The 24,396-nt window shown below is 38.7% G+C and overlaps 1 protein-coding gene across 1 annotated transcript in view; it reads left to right on the top strand.

Moving 5' to 3' along the window:
- KIF13B (kinesin family member 13B) overlaps positions 1-24,396 on the top strand; it is a 190,482-nt gene that overhangs the window by 36,173 nt on the left and 129,913 nt on the right. The window lies entirely within an intron of this gene.

The raw sequence follows: 24,396 nt of genomic DNA on the forward strand, positions 1-24,396 counted from the left end.
CATAGTTTTAACAGAATGCATTTTATCAGTGAAAAATTATTTCTGACACTCCTTGTATTGATTAACAAACCCTCTAGTTGTTAATCACAAAAAAGGTAGCTGAAGGCATGTTAAACCTGCCTCTAGAGCAGAAATTCTTAACCCGTTTTTGCCATGAACTCCATTGGCAGTCTGATAAAGTCTGTGGGCCCTTCTCAGAATACTATTTTTCCAAAGCATAAAATGCAAAGGATTACAAAGGAAAGCAAATATGATGCAACGTAGTTATTAGAAAATATTTTTAAAGACATGTGACATACAGTAATATGTGCTCATTTATTGCTGTATTAACTAACAAGAGCTAGTGTTGGAAATAATTGCTGCTTTAATTACACAGTTGTGACAAATGCAAATGCAAGATATTTGCAACAGTTGAAATGTCACTTGAGGGGTGCCTGGTTGGTTCAATCAGGGGAGCATGTGACTCTTGATCTTGGGGTTGTGAGTTGGAGCCCCACGTTGGGTATAGAGATTATTTAAATAGAAATACTTTTTTTTTTTAAAAAGAAATGTGACATGAAAATAGGTGTGACTTTTATTGGTGACAAAAGTCACTGCTAATTCTATAATTTATTGCCTGCATTACTAATTGAGGGTAATCGCTAAACTTCAGTTAGAAGCTCATCCATGTTCATAGACGCTCATTCATTCTATCCAGTTCATTCTTGATTAGAATCTCTCATATGCTACCTCATTAACGCTGGAGTGTATAGTCATGATTTGGATATCCAGTGTTAATCAGTTATCCCTACATGTGGATTAAAACTAACACTTGCATTTATCACTATTTTCCCTTTTTTGGGGTGTAATTTAGGTAGGGATGATGACATTGTAAAATAATACAGACTAAGGAGTTCCATAGGAGAGAGCTATGAAGTGCTATGGGATTATGCTGAGTATTTTAAAAACCAGGCAAGAGGATCTTCTCTCAAATAGACGTAATATGATAAGATGATCTAGATAAGCATGAATATAGTGATGTATTCTGTAGGTGTTGGAAGAAAAGTGAGAAAGAATGAAAGTTGTAATTACTACAGTTCTTTCTTTGAGGTTGAAAAAGACATCATAAGAAAATATATGATTAACAGGCTTTGTTCTGTCTGGTTCAAAAGTAAAGATATTTTAGGTACAGAGAACAGAATGACGGTGGGGGTAGAAGCTGGCAAGGCAGAATGGAGTCATACATGAAGGAGGGGAGGGCACAGAAGGTTCTTTCGCATGTGAGTGACATAATTAATTATCCAGGCATGGTTATAAGCACTTTACATGTGTTAAGTTATTTAATCCTCACAACAATCTTATTATTGGTGCGCCTGGGTGGCACAGCGGTTAAGTGTCTGCCTTCGGCTCACGGTGTGATCCTGGCGTTCTGGGATCGAGCCCCGCATCAGGCTCCTCTGCTATGAGCCTGCTTCTTCCTCTCCCACTCCCCCTGCCTGTGTTCCCTCTCTCGATGACTGCCTCTCTCCCTGTCAAATAAATAAATAAAATCGTTAAAAAAAATCTTATTATCATTTGCATGTTGTGGATGGAGAAACAGGCATGGAGAGATTAAGTATCTTTTTTTTTTTAAGATTTTCTTTATTCATTCGACAGAGAGAGAAAGGGAACACAAGCAGGGAGAGTGGGAGAGGAAGAAGCAGGTTCCCAGCGGAAGAGCCTGACGTGGGGCTCGATCCCAGAACGCCAGGATCACACCCTGAGCCGAGGGCAGACGCTTAACGACTGAGCCACCCAGGCGCCCCGAGATTAAGTATCTTGTCCAGAGACAAAAACTAGGCCTATCTGGCTCCAGTGGACTCAAAACAACTCAATACGAGATCACACTGATGACAGTGTAGAGGATCGGGTAGGCAGGAAAGCAACTGGAGATAGGAAAATCAGGTCAGACAATGTTAAGGTGATAGTGGCAAGAGATGATAAATGTGGCCTGAGCACTGAGCAGGGAGAATAGGTGAAAAGAATTTTCCAGCTTGGAAATCGACACGTTTATGTTTTCAAGTTAGACAACATCTGCAAAAAAGGAAGTGACAGTCCAGGGTTCTGAGTAGAGATTTTTACCAGCCCATTTTTAAATACATACTTGGCTGGATCAATTCCTGTGTTATAAGTATCTCTTACTGACTGAAGAATGATCATGGTGGGCAGAATTTTATTGTAATCACCAGTTAATGTTTACACGAAGCATCCCCTTAGCCGTTTGTCTAGATAAGAATACCGGTGGAAAGCTTTCCAAGTGTTACATTGTATGATGACTAAGCTCACAGTTGTAAAATACACATACGTAGGCCTTGTCACAGCAAAGGGGACATTCAAAATCTGGCTCACTTGCTAGCAATCATTTTGAGAAGACTCCAGAGCAGTAGGAGGGAAAGTTTTAGATCAAGAGCAGATTAACAGTACATTCTGGATCAGGAGCAGGATTGATCATACTTGTAAAATGCAGCAGACACCTCAGTAAGTCCTAATTTCCTAGGCCCAGGCAAAGTTCTCAGTGGTGTAGTGAGTTCTCTACTAGACAAATTCAAGAGGGCTCAAAAATGTGAACTTGCACGACTGCCTGGCAGATAAATAACCAGGGTCCATAGTTCTCCACGTTATAGATGATTGGCACTAACTGGGAGTTCATAGAACATATCTAATTCACATTCTGCATTTGTAGGAATTAAGCAAATTGGTTCCTGGTCACAAAGTTTTCTGTTGGCTGCATCCAGATTCAGTTCCAGGCCTCACTGACTGGATGGACATTTCTTAGAAGCCTGTGGTGGGTGGGCAGGAGGACCTGCAGATGTCCTTCTCCAGCACGCTCATCTATACAGCCTTTCTAGCTCCTTCTTTAACCCAGACTCCCTGATATCTCTGTGCAAAAGTATGGTGGTTTTGTTTTTAATCCACCATAAAGCAGTGAGGATTTTCAGGTCAGTCAAGACTAAATGCTAAAATTTTTACCTTCATAATCACCCAGATATGTTCTCTGCTGCATTCCCATTTTTACTTCCATATTTTTATTTTTCACTTCGTGTTGACCAACTAATGGTCTGTTACAAGTCATGGTTTCTTAATAAATCGCTTCTTTTTAGATCTAGTTGTTAATTATAGTTACCAAATTGTACATTTCCAGGCTGGAAAATGGAAGCAAATCTTTTCTGTTCTAATATTCATGCCTGGGACAAGCTGTTAATTTTAAGGCGAAGTATTTTAAGCTAAAGCAGGAAAACTGGAATTATTCCCTTAGGATGCATTGGCTAAATGTCCAGATAAAATTTTTATGCCTTTACTTTCAGGTTTTTGATGTACCTTACTTAATAAGGATTCAATAAGGTTGTTGAAATGTACTTTTATTAAATCACATCATGAAGTATTTATTTCAATTATAGTAAATCCTCATCTCATTTCAAGCTATAAAATATTTAATATTTTCTGCCACCTGTTAATAAAAAACATTTTATGCCAACTGCTAGAGTGGTTTATAGTTCTATATACTCTTCCATTAATTATGTAGGAAAGGTCTAATGTCGATGTTTAAAAAAGTTAACGGACTTCTTTCTTATTATTTTTAAGAACTCAATTACTAGAGTTTGATATACGTTAACGCAAGGAATACCATATCTTTATCATACTCCTTGTTCTGTAAATAGCTCCTAATTTTAGTTATACATTAAATTTAATTATTATAAATCAGTTAATGAGAAACAACATATTGATCTATCTTGTCTTTTATCCATTTTAAATTACTAGATGTATATAATTTAGATCCTTACCTGATTATTTTTAGTAATCTGTCTTACAAAATGTATTCCATAATATAGTTCTTGAAATGAGTGTTAAAACTTGTATTTGAATTTAAAAAAGAGGCCAGGTTATTTTGTACAGAAAACATGTTTTATTTATCTGGTTAGTTTGATAATAAGATAATCAAGATTTGATAAGATATGTAAGATAAAGATTTGATAATAAAGACACATTCCAGGCAGATTATAGGACAAACTTTCCCATAAATTGAATTAGCTAAAAATGCAGCTACAACGTTTTGAGGAAAATATATTTAAAGCATATCATAAGATGACATCTTGTCAAGTAGTAGTATTTTGTCAAAGGTGTAATGAAGTTAAAGTTTGATTTTTTTTCTTTCTGAGTTTCAGAGGTTAAGCAAAGTTCCACTAAGTAAAACTATAGCAAGTGTGATTAACTTGTTATGATGAAGTCTTTGGCATATATCCAAGAAATTGAGAAAATGAGTTCTCTCTGACCTGGGTACAACTCCTCTTGGAAGTCAGATAGTTTCCAATTCTTTCAGGAACCTAACTGATTCATTAGCTTATAGATCATTGAAAATAATATTTGATGTTAGATCACTGTGTGATTTTTTTTTGACATGTACCGTGGAAGGTGTGCAAGGATTTGAGTAATGTTGCTATAACAAAACTTCTAGTCTCATACCCTTATATATTTGAGCAAGGTTTTCAGTGCTTTGCTTCAGTACAAAAGAAAACAGGAATAGAATTAATGCTGAGTGAGCAAAGAAACTGAATCAGTAATCAAAAATTCCCAACAAACAAAAATGTTCAGGGCCAGTTGGCTTCGCAGGCGAATTCTACCAAACATTTAAAGAAGAGTTAATACCTATTCTTCTCAAACTATTCCAAAAAATAGAAAAGGAAGGAAAACTTCCAAACTCATTCTATGAGGACAGCATTACCCTGATACCAAAACCAAATAAAGATTCCACTAGAAAAGAGAACTACAGGCCAATATCCCTGATGAACATGGATGCAGAAATTCTTAATAAAATATGAACAAACCAAATCCAGCAAAACATTAAAAAAAATCATTCACCACAATCAGGTGGAATTTATTCCTGGGTTGTAAGGATGTTTCAGTATTTTCAAATCAATCAACATGATAGACCACGTTAATAAAAGAAAGGATAAGAACCATATGATCATTTCAATAGATGCAGAAAAAGCATTTGACAAAGTACAATATCCGTGCATGATAAAAACCCTCAACAAAGTAGGTTTAGAGGGAACATACCTCAACATAATAAAGGCCATATATGAAAAACCCACAGCTTATATCATCCTCAATAGGGAAAAACTGAGAACTTTTCCTTTACATTCAAGAACAAGGCAGGGATGTCCACTCTCATCACTGTTATTTAACATAATACTGGAAGTCTTAGCCATAGCAGTGAGACAACAAAAAGAAATAAAGGGATCCAATTGGCAAGAAAGAAGTAAAACTTTCACTCTTTGCAGATGACATGATCCCCTATATAGAAAACCTTAAAGACTCCACCAAAAAATTGCTAGAACTGATACACAAATTCAGTAAAGTTGCAGGATACAATATCAACGTACAGAAATCTATTGCATTTCTACACACCAATAGTGGAGCAGCAGAAAGGGAAATTGAGGAATTGATCTCATTTACAGTTACACCAAAAACAGTAAGATACCTAGGAATAAACCTAACCAAACAGGTAAAAGACCTATACTCCGAAAACTATAAAACACTGATGAAAGAAATTGAAGATGATACAAAGAAATGGAAAGACATTCCACGCTCATGGATTGGAAGAAAAATACTGTTAAAATGTCTATACTACCCAAAGCAATCTACACATTTAATGCAATCCCTATCAATATACCACCAGCATTTTCCACAGAGCTAGGACAAACAATCTGAAAATGTGTATGGAACCACATAAGACCCCAAATAGCCAAAGCAACCTTGACAAAGAAAAGGAAGGCTGGAGCCATCATAATTTCGGACTTCAAGTTATATTACAAAGCTGTAGTGATAAAATCACTATGGTACTGGCACAACAGACATGTAGATCAATGGGACAGAATAGAAAACCCAGAAATGGACCCACAACTATATGGTCAGTTAGTCTTGGATGAAGCAAGAAAGAATACCCAAATGGGAAAAAGACAGTCTCTTGAATAAATGGTGTTGTGAAAACTGGACCACTTTCTTACACCATATACAAAAATAAATTCAAGGTGGACTAAAGAACTAAATGTGAGACCTGAAAACATAAAAATCCTAGAGAACACAGGCAGTAACCTCTTTGACATCAGCTGTAGCAATTTCTTTCTAGATACATCTTTTGAAGCGAGGGAAGTAAAAGCAAAAATAAATTATTGGGACTTCATCAAAATAAAAAGCTGCTGCACAGCGAAGGAAACAGTCAACACAACTAAAAGACAACCATTGGAATGGGAGAAGATATTTCCAAATGACATATCTTATAAAGTGTTAGTATGCAAAATATATAAAGAACTTATAAAACTCAACACCCCAAAAGTAAATAATCCAGGGGGCGCCTGGGTGGCTCAGTCGTTAAGTGTCTGCCTTTGGCTCAGGGCGTGATCCCGGTCTTCTGGGATTGAGCCCCACATCAGGCTTCTCCACTGGAAGCCTGCTTCTTCCTCTCCCACTCCCCCTGCTTGTGTTCTCTCTCTCGCTAGCTGTCTCTATCTCTGTGAAATAAATAAAATCTTTAATAAATAAATAAACAATCCAGTTAACAAATGAGCAGAAGGCACGAATACACATTTTTCCAAAAAAGACATACAGATGGCCAACAGACATGAAAAGATGCTCGACAGCACTCATCATCAGGGAAATGCAAATCAAAACCACAATGAGATACCACCACACACCTGTCAGAGTGGCTCACATCAACAATGCAAGAAACAACAGGTGTCGGCAAGGATGCGGAGAAAGGGGAACTCTCTTGCCCTGTTGGTGGAAATGCAAACTTAGCCACTATGGAAGACAGTATGGAGGTTCCTCAAAAAGTTAAAAATAAAACTGGCTTGCAACTCAGCAATTGCTATACTACGTATTTACTCAAACAATACAAAAATACTAATTTGAAGGGATACAGGCACCCTGACGTTTATAGCAGCATTATGAACAATAGCTAAATTATGGAAAGAGCCCAAGTGTCCACTGACTGATGAATGGATAAAGAAGAGGTGGTATATATATACAATGGAATATTATTCAGTCATAAAAAGGAATGAATCTTGCCACTTGCAAAGATGTGGGTGGATCTAGAGAGTATAATGCTAAGCAAAATTAGAGAAAGACAAACACCATATGATCTCACTCATATGTGGAATTTAAGAAATAAAACAAGCAAAGGGGACAAAAAAAAAAGGGAGAGAGGGAGACAAATCAAGAAGCCAACTCTTAACTATAGAGATCAAACTGATGGTTACCAAAAGGGAGGTGGGTGGGGGGATGGGTGAAAAAAGTGATGGGGATTAAGGAGCACACTTGTGATGAGCCCAGGTGATGTACGGAAGTGCCAAATCACCATATTGTACACCTGAAATTAATCTAACACTGTGGTATGTTAACTATACTGGAATTAGAATAAAATTTAAAAATAGCCAAAAAAAGTTGTGTCTTCTACTAAGCAAATCTGTGCTTAATTCATCTTTATATTCTCAACGCCTACCACAGTGAGTAACAGGTGTTCAGTAAATTTTTGATCGATGAGAGAACAACTCATCACAAAACTACACAGGGCTCATAAAATTATTTCTTCATTTTAAAAAAATAGAAAAGAAAAAGGAGTATTAAGTAAAATATTTTGTTCCAGGTTGGCAACTCTATACAGAGTTAAACTGTCACTGGATTTCCTATCCTCTAGCTCCCAGTCCAATATCCAATTCACCACACCGCCTCTATAGACTAAAGGGAACCCTGAAGACTGGAAGAGACTTGGAAATAGGCTCTCTCTTCACCAGACTCCCATTACAGTCCTTACTACCTCTGTCATGCAATCACTGACTCTTGTTATAATATTTTGTGTACACATCTTATCTCCCTTACCAGACCCTGAGCAATTAGAGGGCAAGGAGGGACCCACATTTTTTACGTTCTCCTCATAGCACTTCATAGCTTTTGTTCTTTCTCATTTCCATTTCTCTCATACATACTGAATCAATTAACAAATGGTTGTGTGCTCTATTCTTTATTTATTTATTCCTTAAACAACATTAAGAAGCTAAAAGTAAATTAAAGTGATCGTGAGTAGTCTTGAAGTTAATCAGAAAAACAAGGTCCAAATGTCAGCCAAATGAAAGGAATCTGTGAGAAAGACAGAGTAGTCCAGCTGAGTCTATAAGACAGTGGAAATCCTTTCCTATGACTCAATCAGCTATCAGATTAGCACAAGGTTCTTCTACACCCCAAAATCTCAAAGGCAACTGTGTGGTTTGGTGTGCCCCAAATCCCATTGCTTCCAGGTTCTGGTGAATCAGGTGCTTAATCTATTAAATCTATGATTATCATGTAACCAGAGAATTTAAAAATTTTAATTTATGTAGATTTTTTGCAGAAAAGAATGGTACAGTGGTTAACAAAAGATTTTAGGATAAGATCCTTTGTGGAAAGTGGAATGGAAGCATGAGTTCATGGGGGAAAAGTAAAGGTATACAATTAGTATTAAAGAAGAGTCTTTTCATTTAAAAAATAGTTGATAGTATCAATAATAAGAAATCATAAAATATCTCAATTTATAAAAATTTATGGTACATGTTTACTCATGGAGGTGTTTAAAGGTATTTTAAAATATAGTATTTCAGAAATTGCATCTTCTGTAACTATTTAAACTCATTTTTGAAAAATTTTATATGTCAACTTAAAAATATATAAGAAGTTACAAGGTATTTGGGGGTACATTAGTGAAAAAGCTTGAGGATTACTATAAGTAATGTGCATGTGCTTTGATTTATTAATCTTAGACATATATTCATTGATTTACTGAATAAGATTTAATTTATATGTATAAGCTTTTTATACTTACAAGCTTTTCCCACTGTTTGATTTTTATATTATTTTTATTTCATCGTTGGTCATTTCTGTGATGTTTTTACATAACATTGAAACCCGTATTTCTTATTAGATCAGCTTTAAACATTATCTCTTAACTACTTCATTTTAAAGATGTATTTATTTTTTTATTTTAGAGAAAGAGCGCAGGGGGTAGGGACAGAGGGAGAGGGAGAGAGAAACTTAAACAGACTCCACGCCGAGCACGGAGCCTGATGCTGGGCTCGATCCCATGACCCTGAGATCACGACCTGAGCCGAAACCGAGAGTCCGAAGCTCAACTGATTGCGCCACCCAGGCATCCCTATCTCTTCACTACTTCTTTACCAAGCTAAGGACCCTGCCCACCTCCTATCTCTATCCCTTTTCACAGCCTACTTGCTTTATTTGTAAGTTGACATAATTTTATATGATATGTTTATGTATCCATCCATCTAGCTACTCACCTGCCAGCTTGCCTGCCTGCCTGTCCATCTGTCCATCCATCCAACTATCTATCTATCTATCCATCCATCCATCCATCCATCCATCCATCCATCGGTCTATTTGTCTCTTAATGCTAGACCTAATAGTGTGTTAGGATTGCTTGTCTTTCTCTGGATTCAGTATCACAACCCATAGGTTAGTTGAGATTATTCTAGCATAAAGTGTAAATAAATTCTCTCTTCTTAAATTTTATCAGTTGTATTAGATTGTACCACATTTTTGTTTGCTTTGTATTTGGACCATGACTTACTAGAGTAGCTTTTTATTTTTCCTGCTGTTTTTAAAATTTTTTATTGTCTTTAGTATATTCTTAGATTTTTCCTTCCAAATTCTTAGCTATACTATTCTACTAATTTCCTCCCTTTGAAGATTACTGCCTCAGAGCCTTCTGTCCTTGGTTGCTCTCTAGACCTGCCCTGTATAATTCCTTATCTGGAATTCAATGAGGAATAATTAACATTCTGTGTCTCTTTTTAATTTTTAGATCACGGTTTCTTAAGGGAACTGGTAGTTTGGAGTCTAATATGTAACAATTCAGGAAGGACAAGATGTTGACAAAGAATATACATAGGAAAAGTGGTGGCTGAAGATTTCGGGAGAGGCTCATAAGGAAAGATTTTTTTAGACAGGGTGTAGTCATGGTTAACCTAACTCTTAGTCTCTCATTTCAATAAACATTCACTGATGCCTACAATTTGGCAGGGACTGGGCTAAATTTAGGTGCTGAGATATCTAGATGAAGGAGCTGCTGTTGGAGCAGAACCACCTGTAAGCAGTTGATAAAAAGTCATCTGTGTTATAAGGAAACATATTCAAGGAATTCTGGGAACTTTATAGTATTTTAATCCTTTACTGTTGTAATTCTTTTATCTCATCCAATAAGCATGATGTAATTATGCCTATAATATCCTAAGATACAATGGGTGTTTCAGATAAGAAAACAGGTTTAAGGGGTGCCTGGGTGGTGAAGACGGTTAGGTGTCAGACTCTTGGTTTTAGCTCAGGTCGTGATCTTGGGGTTGTAAGATCACTTCACACAGGGTTTGCTTGGGATTCTCTTTTCCTTGCCCTCTGCCCTTGCCCTCTGCGTGCGTGCACTCTCTTTCTTAAAAAAAAAAAAAAATCTTAAAAAAAAACAGGTTTAAGAAGCTCGGGGGGAGTCCAGTGATACCCATAAAAGAGGGGGAAGGGGGAGGTGGTCCTAGGAAAAGCCACCTACGTTTAGCATTTATTATTAATGAATGATCCATTTAGTACAGCAAAGTATAATGAACCATCTTGAGCGGTGTGACCTGACAGCCCTCTGCCCTGGAAAAAAAAGCTATACTATTGCAAATTCATTTCCAGGCGGTGGAGTATGGCTGGGGAGATTTTAAACTAGGCAGTTTAGTGCCTTGCGTCCTCTGGACCAGCTCTTATTCTGGAGTTTCCTCCAAACTAGTGCACCAGAGAGTAAAATAAGACATTTGCATCATTTTGTCATTGTAGCTAAAAGGCATTCCTCCCCCTTACTTTTTTTTTAAGTAGGCTCCATGCCCAATGTGGGGCTCGAACTTACAACCCTGAGATCAAGAGTCGCGTGCTCTACCGACTTAGCCAGCCAGGCGCCCATCCTGTCTTACTTTTGAAAGAGATTCTTTCTCTCTGTTGGGATTGTAGTCATGGGGATTAGTAAGATAGAGGAAATAGACAAACCAAAAATAAAAACACTACACGTGGTGCTTGTTATGTGCCAGGCACTGTTCTAATCTTCATAGCAATCCTATGAAATAGGTTCTCTTACTATCTGCATTTTGCAGATAAGGGAAACTGGATCATGGAAAGTTTAGGTTAGCTGACCAAGGTCACATAGTAAGCAGTGGAGCTGGGATTCAAAATCAGGCAATTTGATTCCAGAGCCTGATCTCTTTAGCACTATTTTTCTGCATCTCATTTCACTTCAGTTACTGATAGAGCTGATGGAGATAATGGCTTTTGGACTGTTGGCCAAGTGGGTTTCCCGATGCCTTACCCCTGGGTTACAGACTTTCCCAGGCACAGGCAAACTTGACACCCATAGGCCTCTCTTGTGGCGTGGAGGAACAGATCTCGTGTATGCTGTTCCTTCTCTTGAACACCACTGATTCGATAATTCACCCTTCCTTTCCTCAGGAGGACAGAGTGAGGGGGCTTAGAGGCATCAGGAGTGTTACTTTGAATTCTTCCACATGGAAACACGAGGAGTGAGGAATTAAATATCTTCTTAGCACTCTTGGTTCGTTAAAGGCCAAATCTTCTTTGGGGAGTTAGCATGAGTTAGCATAGGTGGGTAAGAGCTGGAGAAAGGCAGCCTTCCCCCCCAAACAAGATTTAAACTAAGCACCCGAAGCTCATATAGCTTCAGTTTTGTGCCACTGTACATACTTAACCGTATATCTTTCCCCAGTTTATAGCCCACTTTGTTATGCTGCCCACTTCTATTTGAAGGCAAGAGAATAAACAAACAACAAAAACTAAAAAACTCCAAATCAGGTCATTTTAAACAAACATCCTTCCCTAAGTTTCCTGAAACAAGTAAAGTTGTTTTTAACTTGTTCTCCCACATCATGTGCCATAGAGAGAGGCAAATGCTTAAGTAGAAAGAGCACAGTTTTAGAACAAGAAACTTAGGTTTGAATCTCAATTTTGCCACTGAACAAATTATTTAATCTCTCTGTGCTGTTCTTTCCTTATTACCCTATAAAAGAGAGAGTGCAAGACCTACCATGTAGGGTTGGTGTGGGGATTGGAGCTAAAGTATGCCAGGTGTTTGCCACACAGTAACAAAAGGTAGCTTCTAGTGTTAATAAAGATATGAAAAATACAGACAAACTTGTTGAATGCCTAAAATGCACCTTCCTGGAGTTCTTCCTCTGGACTGTTCCCTTCCCTCTGGCCAGCAAATTCCAGCTGCCTCAGATGTCCAATCTTACCATCTCAGCCCAGGCCAACCTGTTCTGGCTTGGTTCCCTCTTCCTGTACAGAATGTCTCTAGGTAGAAAGCCTGGGCAGTTGTAGGGACCCCTCACTCATTTGCTTCTCCCCAAGATCATTATCCCTCACTGCCTGGTACCCTTTTATGAAAACATTTGCTTCATATCTTTTGTGCAGTTTTCCTATTTTTGTTAGGAGAGCTAGAACCAGTTTTCTGTCTTGGCTAGAGTTTCAGACTTAACATTAGCTACCTTGTTGAATATTGAGGGGAGACGTTTCTTGTAGTTCCTATGGCAAACAATTGTTGGAAGTCAGAGTACTCTATAGAGCTTTCATAGCAAACGGTGCTTTTGTGCAAATGAAGAAAAGGTGGCCCCTCTTGCCAGGCCAGTTCGAAACAGGCCTCCCTCCTGAGCTGTCCCAGCCTTGGGAAAAGCAAATGGTGCCTTTGTCTTTGAGCCCCTTGCTTTGTTGTGAGCCGTTTACCGCTTGGTCCTTGTAGCGGGGGCTGTGCTTTAGCTCCCGCTGAACCTCTGGGCCAGGTGCCTTTGTGAAGTACACAGACTTACAACTGTGTATATGGCCAGTAGACTAGATTAATGTGGTACAGCTCTTCCTCCAGCTGCACGTAGTATGTAAATTGCTGGAGCAAATGAAAATTAATACTGTTATTCTGGAACATTTGTACTCCAGTCGTACCTCATATGTTGACGAAGACTTGCCGGAAACTTCTTTTTTCTATATCCCCTGTTCAGAAGAGGGGTCAAATAAACTTGGTAAGAAGTTAGAGGAAAAGGACAAGAAAGAGATGCTTCACCTTATTTTGAATGAACATGGTAGGAAAATGTCTCAGGAACTCATTTTAGTAAATATCTTAAGATCAGATATTTCCTTTGGGTTCTCATTAGTTTGAAACAAATGTTATCTGCCACGCACATTTTGTTTCTGTCAACTAAACACAACGCAGTCCTATAAATTTGGGGGGATTGTGGTGTTTCCTGAGGGTCAGTATTTTGGGCAGCGAGGCTGGAAATGGTATTGGGTGTGTTTGGGTGTGACTTCACCTAGAAAGGATCAGAACTAACTCCTTTGCTGGTGTTCCCTACAAGAAACATTTAACTACACGTTAAATGCGTAAGAGGTGATGGCTTATCAGACTGGCTTTGTGCTCTGGAAAGGTACCAGGAAATAATACTTCTATGAACTTTTATTTTTAGATTCTATCCCCTCGAGCCCATTACCCTCTGTCTTTTCTTTTTTGAGACATTATTGACATACAATATTAGTTTTATGTGTACAACATGATTTCATATTTGTATGTATTGCTGTATGATCACAATAAGTCTAGTTAACATCCATCACCATACATGGTTGCAATCTTTTTTTCTTGTGTTGAGGACTTTCAAGATCTAGCAAACGTTCAAATGATACAATACCCTCTGTTCTAATTACACTTCTCGTTCATTCCGTGATCCACTGTAGTCTTGACTAACGATTGCACAGCTTCGTGGCTGTCAGGGCAGATCAGTGATCCTTTAAGAGCTAACCCTAGATTTTTTACAGCCCTAGCAGCTAGAGTGAACAGGAGGCTCGCCATCTAGGTGCCTGCCCAAAGCTTGTGCCACATCCCAGTGATTAGCTGGAAGAGAACAGAAGCAACATAAGGTATCTTGCAAGTTATATCTTGCCTAGGGAGGAGAGTCTGAGTGAGGAGTTGTCTCACAGAATCACAGGGGAAATGAGCTCTAGGAGTGTAATTAAAGCAGCTCTTTGAATTGGTCTTTAAATTGGACTTTGAGAGTCCCAGTCCCACTGTGTTAATTTCCCCTTCCAATGGTCTTTGTGACATTTGACTAATACCAATCTGGGATGCACCACAAGGTGGAAGGAGCTTTTTTCTTGAATTTCTGAAGCTTGGGCAGATTGGTCCACTGCAAGCCACAGAGGGTAAATGAGGTGTGGCTGAGTCCCCATCAAAATTGGAGACAGACCAAAAGGAGCCTTCTACTCCCACCCTGCCCCCGTTAATTTGCTTGCTCTCTCAATAGTGATCGATACTGTTTATGTTCCTTCCTTCTTGAAACTCTCTTTTTCCTGTGATGCTGTTCTCACCTGGTTTTCCTCCTTCTTTGGTCATTCCTTTTTGCTTTCTTTTCTAAGTACCTTATTACGGAAATATAAATTTGCAAGGTAGTGTTATTTTCTTATTGTCCTGATGCCTTTCATTTATATTTGGTCCTCAGTGCCTTTCTTATTCCTTATCTAAAATGTTAGCTAATCAGTCTGTGAATATTAAACTAAGACCATGCAAATGAGAACAAATAGAGGCTATTTGTTCAATGTTTACTATAGCAAGGGAGTCAGCTACTGTCACTTGGGTTTGGCAGAGACTCAAAGGCAGGCAGGGGAGCACAAAAGCTTTATAGTAAAAAAAAAAAAAAGAGAAGAGGAAAAGGAGGACTTCAGGTGTGCTTCTGAAGGAGGTTGTTGGCATGAGGAAGCTGGCGTCTGGTTAACTAGAAGCAGATGTCATTTGTGGTTGGTTTGGGAGTATATTGGGCTTTTTTTCTAGTTGGTCCTGAGTTGCAAGCAGGGGCAAAAAATAGGAAAGCTGACAGTCACTGACCAATTCCTGACTGTTCTGGGTCAATTGACACAGAAGTTTTGGGTTTTAGTGTCACATATGGTCTGGGCATTGTCCATTTGTGTATTCAGTCTTTTAAGCCAAACATGGGTTAGGACATGAAGCTCCATAGCTCTTAGGAAAATGTCTCTACAGCATTCTTGCTTAACCTTTTTTGGGTTATAGACTCTTTAGAGAATCTGAAAGTTAAAACTCCTCTGCCTCCCCCCGCCCCCGCCAAAATTCAGGAATTCACAGACCCACTGAGGCCCATCCATGGACCAAAGATCTCACATATTTTAATGCATATTTAACAATTTCCTTATGGTGTTACTATAATTCAATATTTTGTTTATGTGAATTTTTGACTATTACATTCTTTGTATATTGTAGGAGTCACTATTAACAAGTATATATGCAAATGTGTTTAAACACCATTTTTATGCAGTATCACAGGAGGTGATATGCTAGATGAGTCAACATTCTGTGATACTGAGGAATAAGCTCATTCAATAGCAAAAAAGATGAACTTTTTGTCATTTCAACATTTTTTTATATAAAGCTTTCTGAAACACATCTTATTTCCCTGATGGGGGGAATATCAATGGAAGATAATAATGGCTTAGAGTCTTTTCCATGATGAACATGAAGAGCTTCTTGATGGCAAGTACTTGTTCCTTATTTAATTTTTTTTTTAAGTAAGCTCCACGCCCAGCATGGAGCCCAATGCAGGGCTTGAACTCATGACCCTGAGATCATGACCTAAGCTGATATCAAGAGTTGGACGCTTAACCAACTGAGCCACCCAGGTGCCCCAGTCCTGTTCTTTTCTGTAGAGAAAAGCATGGTGTCTGTTTTTTTTTCTGTTTCTGGTAATATTTTTTGCTTTTGATTCAAATATATTCTGAATAGTTGGTAAATGGTATTCTAATCTGGCTAAAAAGGTATATTACTGTATATTTCTCATAGCAAATATTTTTTGGATGAGTATCAGGACACTAGAAGAATTATAGAGACCCTGGGGATAGTGTAAATCAGGAGTTAATTTAACAACTGAATAATTTAGACAAGCTCATCATCTCATGGCAAATTCCAACAAGCATTATTGAGTGACTACCATATGTCAGGCACTGGGAAAACAAAGAAGAATGAAACATGCCCTGTGTTCTCAAGGAGCTCATAATCAAGGGGAGGAATTAACAGCTACAACACTTTCTTAGGAAAGACCTAGGGGACTTAAAGTTCCTAAAAATGGATGGAGAAGGTACCTTTTTGGTTTTTCTGGACAAAAAGACCATCACCAGGCTGAAAAGTGGAAGGAAGTACACAGGTCACCGAAAATACAAAAGTAACCAAGCCTGAAGGATGTGACATGTCCAAATATGTGTAAAGCACAAGGCACTGGGGGGAGGAGCAGTAGGAGACTGAGGCTTGGGATGTGGGAAGAGGTTAAACCCCAAGCTAACATTGCATCATGACTCAAATCACAATAATGATGATGTCTAACACTTATGGAGCGTGCGCGAATGTGCATCAGAGCCTTTCCTGCTCGAGGAGTGGATTGTATCTTCTAGGGGATAGGGAGCCAATGAAGGGTTTTAGGCAGAGTTATGACCTGCTGAGACATGTGGTTTAGATACATAGTGGATGAGTGAAGAGTTGTAGAGAAGAGATAGGAGGCAGCGTGAGCAGTTAGGAAGCTATGTGGTAGGTAGACGTAGAGGCAGATGAAGAAATAGGGCGTCTCTGTGTCTGCTGCCTCTCCATGTGCTTTCTTATTTCCCATAGACCTCTGTGCAAATGCCACTCCACAAAGCCTCTCCTGACCACCCTGTTTAAAATGTCAACCCCAGCTTCACTCCGTACTCCTCTTCCCTGCTTTATTTTTTTTCCCATAGCACTATGATGTTACGTATTCATTCATTCATCCAATTGTAGTAGAATTTAAGCTCTTAGAGAGCTGGGATTTTTGTCTGATTTGTTCAGTGCAGTTTTGCCAGTACTGAGCTTAGGACCTGGCTTATCATAGACAGTAAATATTGCTGAAGGAAAGAGCGAATGTGAGAATGGGAGAGGGGATGGGTTTGAGAGACGTTTCAAAGATGAAAGTCATGTCTCAGGAGAAGGATAAACACAGCAATCTTCAGTTAGTTAGCTAAGCAGTTCTTACCCTTGTAAGTAGTAAAGTATTTAGTTGGGGAATGCTTGTAAATTGAGTTTCCACTTAAGGAAGCTAAGGAGATCTTCGCTAAGCAATGGATTTGGGCAGTAATTATAGTAATGAGATAGAAATTACAGTTTTTCTCAACCTGCTCGCTGACATAAACCCCAAGTTAACATCGCTTCATGAATCAGAATGGAGCATGCACGAGCATATGTGCACCAGGCGTGATATATATGCTGTTTTTTTCCTTGAAGCCCACAGCCTTTCCACTTCAAGTCTGAATTCTAGGCCTTTTACTGCTTATAGGGAAGATAAGCTTTAGCTTTAGTTCTGTTTTATAGCTACTAATTCTAATGACATTATTGCTGCCTGTGACATTTGAGTTTGGGATTCCATGTTTAGGATTTGATAGCCAGGATTGCGTGTGGAGGTTTCAAAGGGGATTGTTTCATTTAATTGGGTGCACAGAATCTGTAGTGTAGTCGTGGATAGGATTGTGAAGACACTGTACCTAGGTTCTCGGGATTGGATTTAGAAACATTCTCTTTATTTTTGTGAATTTGCAGGCCTCCGTTTTGAGTACGACTAAAACCCTGTTCTACTTTCTTTCTTAATAGCAGGAATTTAAAACTCAGCTGCCTCCTGGCAGATAGATCCATGCGGAAGACAGTAGTAGTTCAAGTCTAGCCAATGTTGATGTGTGGGAATTTAGGCCTCGTGTTTCCAGATCCTCAGAATTTTTAAGAGAATTTTTGATGTGGAATCTTTTGACTTTTGGTCAGTACTGTGAGGACTAAACTAAAGACAGCTGTGGGCTGTATTTGGGCCAGTGGACCTCGAGTATGTGACTTCTGGTTTGGAGACAAGTCTGGATCTGGATAGAAAGAGTAAGGAGACAGGAGGGTTAATTTCATACTCAGTAAAAACTTTCTTCTGCTAAATCCAGTTCAATCAAGGAGAAATCCAACACAATAAAACTGGAGAAATATGGGTTCATAAAATTAGAAATCAAAGATAACCACAAATACTGAGAGAAGTAGTTATAAGAGTTTTCTTTCTTGGAGTCTGAGATTAGTCTTTCAATAATCTATCCTAATCTCTTACATACCTTGAAGTTATTTTAACATGTAATTATTAGAGTGAATATGTATTATTCTGTTAACATAGATATGAATATATTTCACAAACACCCCCCCCAGTACACCAATATTGATTTAATCTTTCGCTAGATTTAAATTTTCTTAGAGCTCAAGTGGACGGTGGATTAAAACTTACTCTGTGTGTTTGAAAGATGGGAAGATGGGAAGAAGCAGGTGATTTGCAAATGACTGAGTTAATAGTGTATTCTTTGAATTACGCTATCCCAGTATTGGTAATTGAAATTGTAGGGGCGCCTGGGTAGTTCAGTCATTAAGCGTCTGCCTTCAGCTCAGGGTGTGATCCCAGAGTCCTGGGATCGAGCCCCACATCAGGCTCCTCTGCTGGGAGCCTGCTTCTTCTCTCCCACTCCCCCTGCCTGTGTTCCCTCTCTCACTGGCTGTCTCTCTCTCTGTCAAATAAATAAAATAAAATCTTTAAAAAAAAAAGAAATTGTGGAATTTACAAACAAGGGTTTTCATATTTCTGAAGTTTTGTGATTGTAAAATATGCTAGTTGTGGTTCAGTGGCCGTATTATTTGGATGTTCCTCTGTTCTCAACCAGTTGTAGTTTGTGTGTGTGGAAGATTCCAGTAGAAGAGGATTATCAAACTGTCTTTTCTCTTGATTTAAATCAAGAACTGCATATCAGAGATAGTGAACCAAATGTTTTTCTGTTTTTTGAGGCCCCCTCCCCCCTCAACTTCTGGGATACTCAGCACTGCCCATTTCTGATCTTTTCTTGCATTCCCTGGATGCATTTTCTGTCTTCGTGTAATGTGTTTCATTATAATTATCTCCTAGTTTCATTGAAGGTGAGGTTTGTATTTGTTCTTTGTTTGCTTTATTGTTGGGGGATGATTTTAGAGAGCAGAAATGGTGGTGGAAATGGTTTTATTCTATGAGGAATAAATGCGATTGAGAGTAACATAAGGGACCTAATTTAGATTGGATGCTTAAGAAAGCTAGAGGTAGGAAAATACTCATTAAGCTGAGAAATGACGTATGGATAGGAATTAGCCTCAAGATTTCAAGGCAGGAAGAAAATCACGAATGAAAGTCCTGAGGCTAGAAAACTGGGTACCCTGGGCCAGTCAGAGGTGGTGGCCAGTATGGGCGAAAGGCAGACATTGCTGGATTGCGGGTAAGACAGAAGCGGGGGGCCAGGCCATAGGGAGAGCTTAAAACAGAACTTGCTGAATAACAGAGGTTTGTGTTGGATACTGATAAATGCGGAGAGGCATACTCTGTCTTTAGAGCTTATAGTCTAGCTGAGGAGATGACCCATATATTAAAAAGTTTATATTATGCGACCAAATGATAGGTAATATGTGAGCACTAGAGATAGTTTTGACTTGAAGGAATTGGGGGAAGAAAACTCACTTTTGGCTGGGGTTCTTGTGGAAGTTTTCTTAAGGGAGCTAGAGTTTGATCTGGGTTTTTCTTATGGGGTAGGGCTTGAATAAACAGAGTTGTCAGTGGGAGTGGCATTATGAATGTAGGTCTGTGGCATGCAGGACATATACTATCTTGCTGGAGAGGAGGAATCTTCCAGGACTGTGATGTGGGAGATGATGCTCGACCAGTAACTTGTTTTACCTCTGATGTACCAGGGGTCTGCAAGTATCAGTGCTAGAAGTAACCAGAAATAGAACTTGTTGAATGCCTGGTGTTCGTGTTCTTATTCTAGATAAAAAGAGCTCTACAAGTGATCCAGTGTATACCTTCTCATTCCTTCTGCAACACCCTCATCAGCTAGTTGTCTCTTATTATATAGTTCTACTCATGGGGAGCTGGCTGTTTAACACAGTGCTAATTATTCTTGTATTGGAGAGATATCCCTCTTCTTTCAGCTTTCTCCAGTGGGTCCTACCAAATTCAGCCTCTAAGCTGACGTAGAACAAGTCTGCTTCTCCTACCCCCAAATGTGTAAGCCCCCTTGAATCTGAAGATGGCATCGTGTCTTCCTTGAGTCTTCCCTCCGCCCGGATAGGTCATTTCCAGTTCTTTGATCTGTTCTTTCAGCAGTAGTGTTTTCAGACACTTCTATATCCTCAGTGCTGTTCTCCAGAATACTCTATCAGTGATGCTTTTAAAATTTATTCTTCAAAAATGAAGGGAGTACTCCAAATGTCAATGAAACGCTAAACAGGGCTTTTGGTATTGTTTGTACTTATTAAAACTGGCGAGATGAGTAAAGATTGACTCTTTTGTGAGTCTAGTCTGTGTTGAAAATTTTAGTCAGATCAAGCTTTATTCCTTATGCAGAAAGCACATCGGGGGAGGGGTGACCAAGAAAAAATAATGATCATCACACAGAATGTTGTTTGATTGCTGGTACTGCCAGCTAAGTCCAAAAAAGCAACAATATCATTACGTAGTATAGCTATATCAGAATAAGCTCTTTGTGATGTATACATCCGTTATGGAGTGGGGTGGAGAGAGATCCTGTTAAAACAGAGATTCCAAATATTTCTAATTGTGAAGTTTTCAGAAACTTAAACAAATCTTTAAAATTAAAAGAGGTATTGATATTTGGACATGATGTTCAATTTTGGTAGTTGGACAGCAGTAATTGATTTGTAACTTGTCCTTCTACCGATACTGCTTTGTGTTTTACACATACAGGATATTATGTGGTTTACTTTGGACCCAATATCGATTTTATTTTATTTTTTTAAGATTTTATTTATTTATTTGTCATAGAGAGAGAGAGCACACAAGCAGGGGGAGCAGCAGGCAGAGCAGGCAGAGGGAGAAGCAGACTCCTGCTGAGCAGGGAGTCCCATGCAGGACTCCATCCCAGGACCCTGGGATCATGACCCGAGCTGAAGGCAGATGCTTAATCGACTGAGCCACCCAGGTGTCCCTTGATTTTATTTTTATTATGGTCAAAAGTGACAATAAAAATTTCCAAAGATCACTAATTTATATAAAATCGTCATCAAATTTCTTCTTTGTATTGTGGCATTTAAAAAATTAGAAGTATAATTGGACTTAATTTTATGGTATACTGTACTATTTAAATGAGAAGTGAGCTGTACCCCTAAACCATGTCAGTAAAAAGGCGATGAGTTGCTTCTTCATAGATAACTGTTCTACCCAAGCTATGCAACTAAATCATTTGCTTCCCAAGTTTACTTCTTTCTGAAAAGCACATCTGTCCATGTCGATCCACCTGGGCTGTTAACTTCTCCAGTAACTAGGCAATCACCATTTGGGAAACAGTAATTGTTGCAGGCAAGATTCATCAATGGATGCTCAAATTCGTGGGTGAAAGTATGATGAGAGACGTATTTATATAGTCTCAAAGTCTCCCCCAACAAGAAAAATGTACAAAGGGAAAACTAATAATGTTACATGGAGAAACCTAGTAAATGCAGCCATAAGAAGTGATCACAGAGTTACCATCATCAGTTATGAGACACAGATGGCCATCATCATGTGCTTTCTGGTATGAGGTCCTGAGAAGGGCACAACATTACCTGTGGTGTTGTGCTTGCCAAAACACATAACCTGAATTTAGTTATGAGGAAGCATTAGAGAAACCCACATTGAAGGACAGTCTAAAAATAATTGGCCAGCACTCTTCAAGTGTCAAGGTCATGAGAAACAGACTGTCCCAGATGGAAGGAAACAGACTACCGCAGGCAGGGTGTGATCCCGGACCAGAAAAGCGACATCAGTGGGATACAGTTGGCAAAACGTTTAAATGAGGTTGGCTCTAGATTATTTAATAAGTTTTCTGTTGATGGTTAATTTCCTGGTTTTGATCATAATGACTATGGTTATATAAGACATCCACATTTGGGGAAGCTGGGTGAAGGGTACACAGGAATTCTTTGTACTATTTTTGGAATGTTGTGAGCCTGAAGGTATTTAAAATGAAGTTAAGCAACAACAACAAAAAGTAATTCAGCTCAGCTGAGAGTAACTAAGACTTTCATGTTTTTACTTTGTGACAGCTCTCTTGACTGGTCAGGGGCTGGTTTTCTTTGCTTCCTAAATCTCCGCTGTGAGCTGGATAGCTGAGGTTTCTAAAAGGGATTGGGGGAGAAGTTAGCCATTACCATATTGGATTGCAACTATACTTTGAAAGGTTTTGTTTCATTAGTTAATTCACTTATTTATTTTTGTACGGAGCTGTAATTACATCTTTGGGTTTCCATTGGCTCTGTAGGTTATTTGAGCTTGACTGCGGTAGTCACCAGAATCCCTAGCTGGAAACTTAGCTCTGTAATTAATTTACTGGTTTGTTTCTGTTTTTATTATTAGGTTCTGAATTCATGTTAGTCTCATGGATTTTTCTGCGATGTGGCCTATATTATTGAATTTTATTAAAGCTTGTTGATTGTCTCTTAGGAAGAGCTGATTTTTGTATAAAATATTCAATTTAAACTTGAAATATCATACTAAATATCTTATTTTTCCCTCAGAAAAGACAGTCTGGAGTTTTATAAATATGATGAATAAGTAAACTTCCACTGGCATAAGTACCAGGTGGTAACCTTTTATTGGTAATAATTAGAATGGAGGAAATTAATACATTGGGAAAGGTTTCTGTTAGCAAGAACAGTTGTTAATGTATGACTCATAGATTAAGTCTAGAAGAAACTTGACGAGGCTGTTTTGATCAGTGTGGAAGAGGGGAAGAACGTGGACTTGGGAATCAGAAGACCTAGTTTGACAGCCCATCACTGCTTATTATTGTGTCTTGGACAGGTTCACTTAACTTTTCTGAGCCGTTAAGTTTCTCATCTGTAAAATTGGAAGTCAGACTGAGAAAGACAGATACCATATGATTTCACTTATATGTGGAATCTAGAAAAACAAATTAAATGAATAAATAAACAAAAAGCAGAATCAGGGCTGTAAATATAGAGAACAAATCGATGGGTGCCAGAGGGAAAAGGGGCATGGATGGGCAAAATGGGTGAAGGGGTGTGGGAGATACAGGCTTCTTGTTAGGAAATGAGTAAGTCAGGGGGACAAAAGGCACAGCATAGGGGATACAGTCAGTGCTACTGTAATAGCCTGTATGGTGACCGATGGTAGCCGTACTTGTGGGGAGCACAGCATAGTGTATATAAACGTGGGCAGTCACTAGTTGAACACCTGAAATTAATGTAGTAACATTGTGTTACATTGATTAACGTTGCGTATACTCAACAACAACAACAACAAAACCCCGAAAAACAAAAAAGAAAAGCACAAAGATGACAGCATTTGTCAGTGACCTCTACCAGTATCTCACAGGGTTTTTTGTCAGGAAGTTTTTCTGAGTCCAGAGAAACTACTTTCTTTTCTATGTCAGCCACATTGGCCGTCACCCCAGAATCTATTAGACAAGTGTCGCTCTTTGGTAGACTTTCCTTGGTGTTTCAGCGTTCTTACCTGAAATCATTTGATGCAAATAAGTGTTAAATTTTTTTTGAAGAAAATTTTTTATGAGACAGAGGGACAAGAAGTTGTAGAGACAGTTAGAAGGAAGCACTTCTGTGTTCAATTTCCTTTCAGGTTTGAGGTTTGAGGTGGCATTTTGATCCTTGGAGACAGACCAGTTATTCCTAAAGCTCCAGTTACTGTTTTTGTCTCCAGTTTCCAAAGTCCTTTCCTTTATTTTTAAATTTTCTGATTTTTGACGTTGTACTGTGGTTACAAAAGTGAACGTCATTGTTTTGAGGAATTAGACACTGAAGTGTTTAGCATTAAGGGGCATGTCTGCAGCTTAGTGTGAGATGATTAGGAGAAAACTAATACATATATGTGTATCTCTATCTGTATATGGAGGAGGGGAGAGTGATATAGTAGCAGTGGTGATGTTAACACTTGGTGAATTTGGGTGAAGGGAGTTCTTTGTGCTTTTCTTGCAACTTTTCTCTAAGTTTAAAACTATCTCCAAAGTATACTGGTTTAGTTCTATCTCTGTACCCCGAGGAAGTATGAGTCACAGTTTTGGGGTGAGGGAGCCTAGAAGCACCTGGGTAAGCATAGATCAGTAGGTAATAAGTGAATAATTCAGTAAGTGGTAATTCCCTGGCAAAAAATTAGTTGTTCCTTTAATTTAACCTCTTTTCCTTAGCCAGAACAGAATTCATTTTTTTATAGAAGGGCCTATATAGTGAGCTGCTGCTGTATC

The sequence above is a fragment of the Ursus maritimus genome, unplaced genomic scaffold (genome assembly GCF_017311325.1).
Source record: "Ursus maritimus isolate PB19 unplaced genomic scaffold, ASM1731132v1 scaffold_11, whole genome shotgun sequence".
NCBI classification, from domain to species: domain Eukaryota; kingdom Metazoa; phylum Chordata; class Mammalia; order Carnivora; family Ursidae; genus Ursus; species Ursus maritimus.